The sequence below is a fragment of the Octopus sinensis genome, linkage group LG1 (assembly GCF_006345805.1).
Source record: "Octopus sinensis linkage group LG1, ASM634580v1, whole genome shotgun sequence".
Classification (NCBI taxonomy): Eukaryota; Metazoa; Mollusca; class Cephalopoda; order Octopoda; family Octopodidae; genus Octopus; species Octopus sinensis.
Genome location: NC_042997.1, coordinates 170,221,896 through 170,232,348, shown reverse-complemented (window position 1 = coordinate 170,232,348; position 10,453 = coordinate 170,221,896). Strand labels below are relative to the sequence as shown.

Here is a 10,453-nt window from a genome sequence, read left to right as displayed (position 1 = left end):
AAGTGGGCTGGGCTCACTTGTCCTGCCTGGTCTTCTCACGTACAGAATATTTCCAAAGGTCTCGGTCGCTGGTCATTTCCTCAGTGAGGCCTAAAGTTCGAAGGTCGTGCTTCACCACCTCGTCCCAGGTTTTCCTGGGTCTACCTCTTCCATGGGTTCCCTCAACTGCTAAGGATTGGCACTTTCTCACACACCTATCTTCATCCATTCTCGCCACATGACCATACCAGCGCAATCGTCTCTCTTGCACACCACAACTGATGCCTCTTAGGTACAACATTTCTCTCAAGGTGCTAACGCTCTGTCGAGTATGTACACTGACATTACACATCCATCGGAGCATACTGGCTTCATTCCTCACGAGCTTACGCATGTCCTCGGCAGTCACGGCCCATGTTTCACTGCCATGTAGCATGGCTGTTCGTACACACGCATCATACAGTCTGCCTTTTACTCTGAGCGAGAGGCCTTTAGTCACCAGCAGAGGTAAGAGCTCCCTAAACTTTGCCCAGGCTATTCTTATTCTAGCAGTTACACTTTCAGTGCACCCACCCCCACGACTAACTTGGTCACCTAGATAACAGAAGCTATCAACTACTTCTAGTTTTTCCCCTTGGAAAGTGACGGAAGTTATTTTCCGCAGATTTTCGGAGGTTAATGCTCCTGAGCATCTGCCACATACAAAAACTATCTTCCCAGTTAGCCTACCTTTGACATTGCTGCACCTCTTATGTGTCCATAGCTTACACTGGGTACATCTTATAGAGTTTCTACCTACACCTTTTCTACAGATCGAGCAGGACCATCTTCCTGAAGACATTTGTGGATTGTCTACCTTCCTACTTATTAGTACTTTGGTTTTAGCTAGGTTGACTCTAAGGCCCCTCGATTCTAAACCCTCCTTCCACACCTGGAACTTCTCCTCCAGCTCTGATAGTGACTCAGCAATAAGAGCAAGGTCGTCAGCGTAGAGAGGTCCCAGGGACAACCTGTCTTGAATTCCTCCGTAATTGCCTGGAGGACTATGATAAATAGGAGGGGGCTGAGTACTGAACCATGGTGGACCCCAACCTCTACTTTGAATTCTTCTGTGTACATGTTGCCAACCCTAACCTTACTTACGGCATCTCTGTACATGGCTTGCACAGTCCTCACCAGCCATTCATCTATCCCTAGTTTCCTCACTGACCACCAGATAAGGGATCGGGGGACCCTGTCAAAAGCTTTCTCCATGTCAACAAAAGCCAGGTACAGGGGCTTATCTTTGGCTAGGTATTTCTCCTGCAGCTGCCTTACCAGGAATATAGCATCAGTGTTACTTTTCCCTGGCACGAACCCAAACTGCATCTCATCTAAACTAACTCTCTCTCTAATTAGTTGGGCTATGACCCTCTCCGTAACCTTCATTACTTGATCCAACAGCCTGATACCTCTGTAATTATTTGTATCTAGGGCATCACCTTTACCTTTGTAGCAGTTGACTAGTATGCTGCTACACCAATCATTGGGTATGACTCCTTCGTGTATCACCTGGTTGACTATACGGGTGACTAGGTTATAGCCGACACCGCCAGATATTTTGAGCATCTCTGCAGTAATTCCTGATGGGCCTGGGGCTTTCCCTGTCTTCATGCTTCTAATTGCCTTAGCTACCACGGAACTATCAACTTGGATAGCTGGTCCCTCTGTTGGGTCAACATTCGGCAGCCTCTCTTTATCCCATTCATTTTCTTTATTCAGCAACCTTTCATAGTGGCATCTCCAAACCTCTCTCTTTGCATCCTCATTTAGTGCAAGTGAACCATCATCCATGAGGACACATTTCTCTCCTACCACATCACGATTCTCTCTCACACACTGTCTTGCAACACAAAATACCTCAAGTCTTTCATCCTCACGGCTCAGAACATTGGCAAATTTTTTCTTATCCGCTTCCCCTCTGGCTAAATAAACCTGTCTCCTAGCTTCCCTTCTGGCTGTCTGATACAATTCCCTGCTACCACCGTTCCTCCAGTCCTTCCAAGCCTGTCTAATTTCATTATTATTATTATTATTATTTGGTTTGCATTTTCAGACAGTCAGCTGGCCAAGAAGGTAAAACATGATCAACATTGTGTGTCAAAGTACGGAATGTTATAAATCAACTGAGATATGCATGTCTAGAGTAGCTTCAAAGAAAACCTTAATCAGAGGAAGAAGGAAGTATTGTAGTTTTATAGTATAGACAGAAAAAAAGAAAGAACAAGAGATAGAGATGAGAGAGTCAAAGAGGGATAAACTGAAAGTGTAAGCACTCTCTAGAGTGGTTCTCATATTAATATCTATTCTTTTATTCCTTTATTCTTTTATTTGTTTCAGTCATTTGACTGCAGCCATGCTGGAGCACCGCCTTTAGTCGAGCGAATTGACCCCAGGACTTATTCTTTGTAAGCCTAGTACTTATTCTATTGGTCTCTCTTGCCGAACTGCTAAGTGATGGGGATGTAAACACACCAGTATCAGTTGTCAAGTAATATTGGGGGGGGGGGGACAAACACAGACACACAAACATATACATACATATATATACTTTGGGTATAGTAGATGGGTTCAACAAAAATTTAGATTCAGATGAATATGGTACTTAAGTTGAGGCACCAGAATTTAGTATGGTGTTGTCCATACAATTTCAAAGTAAGGTGATTAAAATCAAAATAAGCAACAAGGATATCCAGAGGTAATGCAGTACGATCGTTTTATGCAACTCCATTTAATTGAACAATGTAATCATTACATCAATTTAAAATGCAGAGCAATCTTCAGCTGCACAAAGACATAGAATTTTATTGAATTAGAACAGATGGACACATTAGTATAATTATACCTAAAATTTCCAAGAAGTTAAGGAGATAGACAAAAAACATGCTGTCTCCACTCCAGCGTAGAAGTTACTAAGTTTTCAAGAAGATATACATTGTTACAGACTCTGCCTGTCACTGATTTTTTTGTTTTTATGGGGTCAGTTTTAATTTATAGACTAGTTTATCAAATCCCTTGTATATCTAAGGCAGAGAGAACAGAGGGCAGTATCTGTTAGGGGTAGAGCTGAGGGAGTAGACATAAATATCAGATATGGTTATAAAAATCAAGATTTTGTTAGAAGCATGAGGTTTGGTAAAGGGAAACTTAAAACGAGATGTTAGCTGACAATTAAGGGAGTCGCCCTCTAGCAGACCATTGATAACGAAACAGGGGAAATCTTATCATGAAATCTTATCAATTAGCCTATAAAAGTGTATCATTATACTGAATATGAAATCAATTCGAACTGAAAATGATTCTGGCAGCCAAACCAACTAGATCCTGCATTTGTTATGTATGAGATAGTAAACGACATTTTATACCACCACCACACATTTTGATATGACTGTGTATGTGTCTGTGAGTGTGTGTGTTTGTGTGTTCATTACGTACGACATAGTAAAGGACATTTTATACCATTTTTCCATCAATTCACACGACAGTCGGTCAAGATCAGGCTGTTGAATTTCTGTGCATTGTATGCAGGGTTGCTTTATTTTTACCCTTAACTTAGAAATGGAGAAATACATACTGCTAGATATAAAAAAATAAGCTATTTCAGGCCAGAAATATCGCAGAAAAATGTGAAATTCTTCAAGCAGGCATGTGTCTTATGTGAAATCTGTGAGTGACACTGATGACCTGGCATCGCCTCTGAAATATATATATATATATATATATGCATACACACACACACACACACACACACACATATATATATATTTATATATATATATTTATATATCTATCTATCCCTCCTCTCTCTCTCTCTCTCTCTACATACATATATATACACATATACACATACACACACACATATGCATACACACATACAAGTACACACACACACACACACACACACTTCTTTTAGACTTAAATGGTAAGAAAATGTTGAAAAATCCAGAAAATTAGAGTTGGTCCCCAGGACTAAAAATAACAGAGAAACTTCAACAGTATCAAGACAAAGCTAACCTTATTATTTTAAATAGGTTAGAGTGGGCAAAGAAAGTTAGTCAAAACAATAGCTTCTTTATATTCAAAACATAGCTTACAGCTTTTATATACATACATACATCATGACTTTTCCATCAAGGTCTAGAGCAGGAAATAGGAAGATCTTATTTTGCTGTGGAATTATTTTTAGAACATGTTTCTTTAGATACTTCCTAATCCTTAAAAGAAATAATTTTTTAAAATCCTTATTAGAGAAAATCTTAAGTTATAGTGTATTATATTGTTTATACGAATCTATGCTTATATGTATAGATGCAAGCATATCTGAATGAATGGTTGGCATTATATAGCTTATATCAATCACTAGTAATGTGCAGTCCATGAGACTTTTTGAATGGAACTTCAAATGAAAAATTACACTGAATTTTTCTAGCAGTGCAACCTGGACAATGATGAACCATGTCTCAAGTGGCCCGCTTTTTGAAAGAGATTGTTCATGCCTAGTTTGTATGGATCTATGTAGACATGTATAGATGCAAACATAGCTGGGTGGTTAAGAAGCTCACTTCACAGTCCCGAAGACATAAGTTCGATCCATCTGTGTGGTATCTTGGACAAGTGTTTTATATTACCAAATTCCATATCTCTCAAGCTTTGTAATTAAATTGGGTAGATGGAAGCTGCAGAAGCTTGTTAGATGGATTGATTCTGTCTGTAATTCGGAGAGCAAATTTGACATCAGGTGTTGGTTTGTTTATGTCCCCATAATTTTGTGGTTTGACCAAAGAGAGTGATATAATAAGTAACAGACTTGAAAAAATGTAAGTACTGCAGCTAATTTGTTCGGCTAACCCCTTTAAGGTGGTGCTCCAGCATGGCTGCAGTCCTATAAATGAAATAAGTAAAAGATAAAACTTGAACACTTATTGTTGAAACCAACAGAGGATGTGTGTGTGTGTGTGTGTGCACGCGTGCGTGTTACTATCTCCTTAGCCTTGACATCACATGATACTTGTGTGTGTCACTGTCAAGCAAGCAGTGTCCTTTGTTTCCTATTTTCCATGAAAACATATCTGACCATGGGGAAATATTACCTTATTTGAAAACAGGAGAGTTGATGTTGGGAGACAGGAAGAGGATCCAGCATTGAAAATTCACCTCAGGAAATTCTGTCTGACCCCCATGTGAGCATGGAAAAGTGGGTGTTAAAATGATGGTGGTGATGATGATGGGGGGGGGAGGCGGAGGGGGAGAGGAGGAGGAGGATGGTAATGACGACGATGATGATGAAATGTATGTATACAAAACAATAAGGTCACATTAAATAACATACAAGAAAAATCCTTAATTTATTGAAATTATTTCTGTTGCTTTCAGAAATGCTAGACCAGTCACTATAGTGGCAATTAGTACCAATTCTAAATGAGAAGGGCAGATAAACTCACAAATCAAAAATTCTCCAAAATTGCTCTGCCATTAAGGAAAAAAACAATCTGATTGTCTGAAGACAAGAGGATAGCTGTAGATAGATGTTTCCATCTTTCACTCTGAGTTATTTCACTTAGTTCATTTGCACTTCATTTTTGCAAATTACCTAAGCAATAATGTATTCAGCTCTGTTTTGAATAAGGTCTGAGCAGAAGGTCTGATATGTAAACTTTCTCAGTATTTATAAATTAAAGCCTTTTTGTAAAAATATTTACAGTTATGATTCTAAATATTTATAAATACATTTTATAAATACCTACTTAGAAGTAGAATACTACTACTTGACTTTTTTAAAAATTTGTCTTGCATCTTATATACATATTTTGTTATCATCATCATACAGTTTGTTCATAGCACATATCAGACACAAAACTCTCAGGCTTTGAGTTACTTTAGCAACTTTTTTTACTGTTCAGGCCAAGGGTGGTATAGAAGAGCTAGAGGGAGGATTTATTACCAGAGAGGGTTTATGGGGAATGAGGAAGTGTCAGTTGCTCTTTGCATGTTCAACATCAGATCTCCGCCCCTTGATGTCTGTTAATTTCTGTCTGGTTTGTTTCTCATGATGATGCCCCCACTTGTTTCTCATGATGATGCCCCCACTTTGGACAATCCTTGGCAACAGGTACTTGGGTCAATAGAGCAGTGGAGGAGAAGTGGCCTTGAAAGGGAAACTAAAAATTCAAGTGGTTATCTCAGTCAGCTCTTCAAATCCTTCCTAACAGAATGTATAGAGAGGAACAATCTTTCAGTAGAAGTATGTGCTTCACACAAACTGGAAATCTGGGAAGATTCCTTTGGTCACAGAATCTTAAATGCATTTGTATAAATGTGAATTTATAGCCACAGTAGAGAAGCTGCAGGTTTCATAGCAGTTGTTCCAAAATGTTCTCCTTTTCACTAATTTCTAAAAAGTTGCTCACATCTGCAAGGTGATTGACCTATGAGGCTTTATGACAGAAACTGGAAGAAATCCATCATGAGTGTGTGTGTGTGTGTGTGCACGCGTGCGTGTTACTATCTCCTTAGCCTTGACATCACATGATACTTGTGTGTGTCACTGTCAAGCAAGCAGTGTCCTTTGTTTCCTATTTTCCATGAAAACATATCTGACCATGGGGAAATATTACCTTATTTGAAAACAGGAGAGTTGATGTTGGGAGACAGGAAGAGGATCCAGCATTGAAAATTCACCTCAGGAAATTCTGTCTGACCCCCATGTGAGCATGGAAAAGTGGGTGTTAAAATGATGATGGGGGGGAAGCGGAGGGGGAGAGGAGGAGGAGGATGGTAATGACGACGATGATGATGAAATGTATGTATACAAAACAATAAGGTCACATTAAATAACATACAAGAAAAATCCTTAATTTATTGAAATTATTTCTGTTGCTTTCAGAAATGCTAGACCAGTCACTATAGTGGCAATTAGTACCAATTCTAAATGAGAAGGGCAGATAAACTCACAAATCAAAAATTCTCCAAAATTGCTCTGCCATTAAGGAAAAAAACAATCTGATTGTCTGAAGACAAGAGGATAGCTGTAGATAGATGTTTCCATCTTTCACTCTGAGTTATTTCACTTAGTTCATTTGCACTTCATTTTTGCAAATTACCTAAGCAATAATGTATTCAGCTCTGTTTTGAATAAGGTCTGAGCAGAAGGTCTGATATGTAAACTTTTTCAGTATTTATAAATTAAAGCCTTTTTGTAAAAATATTTACAGTTATGATTCTAAATATTTATAAATACATTTTATAAATACCTACTTAGAAGTAGAATACTACTACTTGACTTTTTTAAAAATTTGTCTTGCATCTTATATACATATTTTGTTATCATCATCATACAGTTTGTTCATAGCACATATCAGACACAAAACTCTCAGGCTTTGAGTTACTTTAGCAACTTTTTTGACTGTTCAGGCCAAGGGTGGTATAGAAGAGCTAGAGGGAGGATTTATTACCAGAGAGGGTTTATGGGGAATGAGGAAGTGTCAGTTGCTCTTTGCATGTTCAACATCAGATCTCCGCCCCTTGATGTCTGTTAATTTCTGTCTGGTTTGTTTCTCATGATGATGCCCCCACTTGTTTCTCATGATGATGCCCCAACTTTGGACAATCCTTGGCAACAGGTACTTGGGTCAATAGAGCAGTGGAGGAGAAGTGGCCTTGAAAGGGAAACTAAAAATTCAAGTGGTTATCTCAGTCAGCTCTTCAAATCCTTCCTAACAGAATGTATAGAGAGGAACAATCTTTCAGAAGTATGTGCTTCACACAAACTGGAAATCTGGGAAGATTCCTTTGGTCACAGAATCTTAAATGCATTTGTATAAATGTGAATTTATAGCCACAGTAGAGAAGCTGCAGGTTTCATAGCAGTTGTTCCAAAATGTTCTCCTTTTCACTAATTTCTAAAAAGTTGCTCACATCTGCAAGGTGATTGACCTATGAGGCTTTATGACAGAAACTGGAAGAAATCCATCATGAGTGTGTGTGTGTGTGTGTGTGTGTGTGTGTGTCTATGTTTTATAATCAGTGTTGGTATGTTTACATCCATGTAAATTAGCAGTTATTCTATTGGTAAAAGAGACCGATAGAATAAGTACCAGGTTTAAAAAAATTTGTACTGGGGTCGATTCGTTCAACTAAAAATTCTTCAAGGCAGTGCCCCAGCTTGGCCATTGTCTAATGTGATTGAAACTAGTGAAAGATAAAAGACAGAATATTTCTCATAAGACAATAGAATGTGATTTGCGGTACATTTGATTGTTATCTCTTACTTGTTCACAAATCTTGTAGAAGCTGCCTCATTAACTCATAATGTCAAGGTGAGTGTCATGGATGGAAGTCATCTCAACAATATTACACCTAAAGCCAATTTCATTCCAGCTACCAGATACTTTCTGAGCTAGCTCTCTATCAACATTCTAACTTGAAGGAGAATTAAGGTTAAACTAGTAAGGGAGCCAGAATATGGTTGGTTGACTGACTAGAAATAGCAGCCAAATTTCCTGTAAATCACACCTTACAGTCTTAAAAACAAGACACAAAATCCTAGATGCCCTCTAAACAGATCAGATGGTCACAGTTGGAGTGCCTTAACTCGAACTGCTTGAAATAACAGCAAAATCTCTCTGAATGGGTGATTAGGACTAGAATGCCCTTGATTAAAATTCTGATTGATCAGAATTGTCCTGGAGCTAAACAACTTCAATAGCATATTTTGATAAGCCAATAAGAAAGCTTCGGTTGAGTCACATGACCTACTAGAAATAACAGCCACATCTCAATCAAACCACACCCTATTGACATAGAAATGAAGAGGACATTAGCTAATGTTGCTTTAGATATAGGAGTGGGTGCAGTCAGAACATTTTTGTTAGACCTACTGGATCAGAGAAAACCTGCAGTTAAACAGCAGCTACAAACTGAAACCAATGAAGCTGCATTTCTTTAGTCCTCAACCTGTTAGAACAAAAAGCTAAAGCTCCCACCTTCAGTATATATACTCAATAAAAAGGACACGGTGCATAATGTAGTCCTAGATACATTTCCGAAAATAGTTCTAGTAGTAATTTTCAGATATTAATGATTTTGATTTTGTAATATAACCCCCAAAATAACTAAATCAAAGTAACATGATCTTTACACCAGCAATTAATGGATTAATGCATTAATGGAGATAGGGGGAAACAGTTGGAATAAATCAATAGCAGAGAATCATTATAACAAATTTCATTATGTATGTATGTATGTATGCATATATATGTATATGTGTGTGTGTATATATACATACGTATACACACACACACACACACACATATATATATATAACTCCAAGTAAGTTAGGGGTTATGGATCCAACCCACTAAGGGATAATATTTATCCAATATACTGTTGGTATAATACCCAAATTCTTAATACACAAGTGTTTTCAATTACAATGCAAATAACTTATTTATTGTATTAAATGGGTGAGGGTAAAGAAATATTTTATCATTAATTTATAATACAAATAAGAAAATGGAGAAAACATTTAGTTGGTTCATCAGCTTTCAGATATTAGAATGTTGACTTATTTATTCAATATCTCAGTCCCAGCTGCAGTTGTGGAAATTTCCTTGTCTTTGTCACGCCCACCTTGGTGCTCCCTGACACATGGCACCCAAGGTGACTACCCAAGATGCCAGTACCCTGATTGAGTCATCTCATAAATAATGTGGGTTTTTTTTATACTTATTTTATTTTTTTAAATTAAGATAAATTAAGATAAATTAAGATAATATGTACTTGCTTCGGCAGTACATATACTAAAATTGGAATGATACAGAGAAGATTAGCATGGCCCCTGCGCAAGGATGACATGCAAATTCGTGAAGCGTTCCATATTTTTACCAGCGGTGGTGCCCCAGCATGGCCGCGGCCTTTGGACTAAAACATTTTTAAGGATTTAAACAAAGTTATCTTTTAATCTAAAATATACTCTCCTTCATTTTCTACAATGCTCTTCCATCTATGCTGAATATGCTCCTTTGTCACTTCCATTATAGCTTTGAAAAAATAACTGTTAAAATTGAACTGCACTCTTCTAAACTTGCACTAAGAATAAGGATTTTATTCCAGCCACAAGGGCTAAACATAGAGGGGATGATACAATATGAACACAGGGTCAGGAAATGGATAGGATAACATTAAAATGCAAAGTAAAAAGTTCATGACATTAAATCGGATGGAAAAACAAACAAGACGTCCTCCAACTTTCAGTTCATACAATTGAAAAAAATCACATTATTTATGAGATGACCCAATATATATATTTACGCGGTCACCACCACAACCTTGTTTAGGCTTAGCAGCCCTTCCTGTTTATTTTCACTGTCCTGATTGTGTTACCAATTTTGACCCTCCGCAAAATCCCAAATTTCATCTAATTTGCTTTGCGGGAGCA

At 37.8% G+C, this 10,453-nt stretch overlaps 1 non-coding gene across 1 annotated transcript; it reads left to right on the top strand.

The window, feature by feature from the left end:
* Positions 1-9,791: 9,791 nt before the first annotated feature.
* LOC115219963 lies at positions 9,792-9,898 on the top strand. Its single transcript, XR_003882391.1, has one exon. It is a non-coding gene; the product is annotated as a U6 spliceosomal RNA (small nuclear RNA).
* The last annotated feature ends 555 nt before the right edge of the window (positions 9,899-10,453 follow it).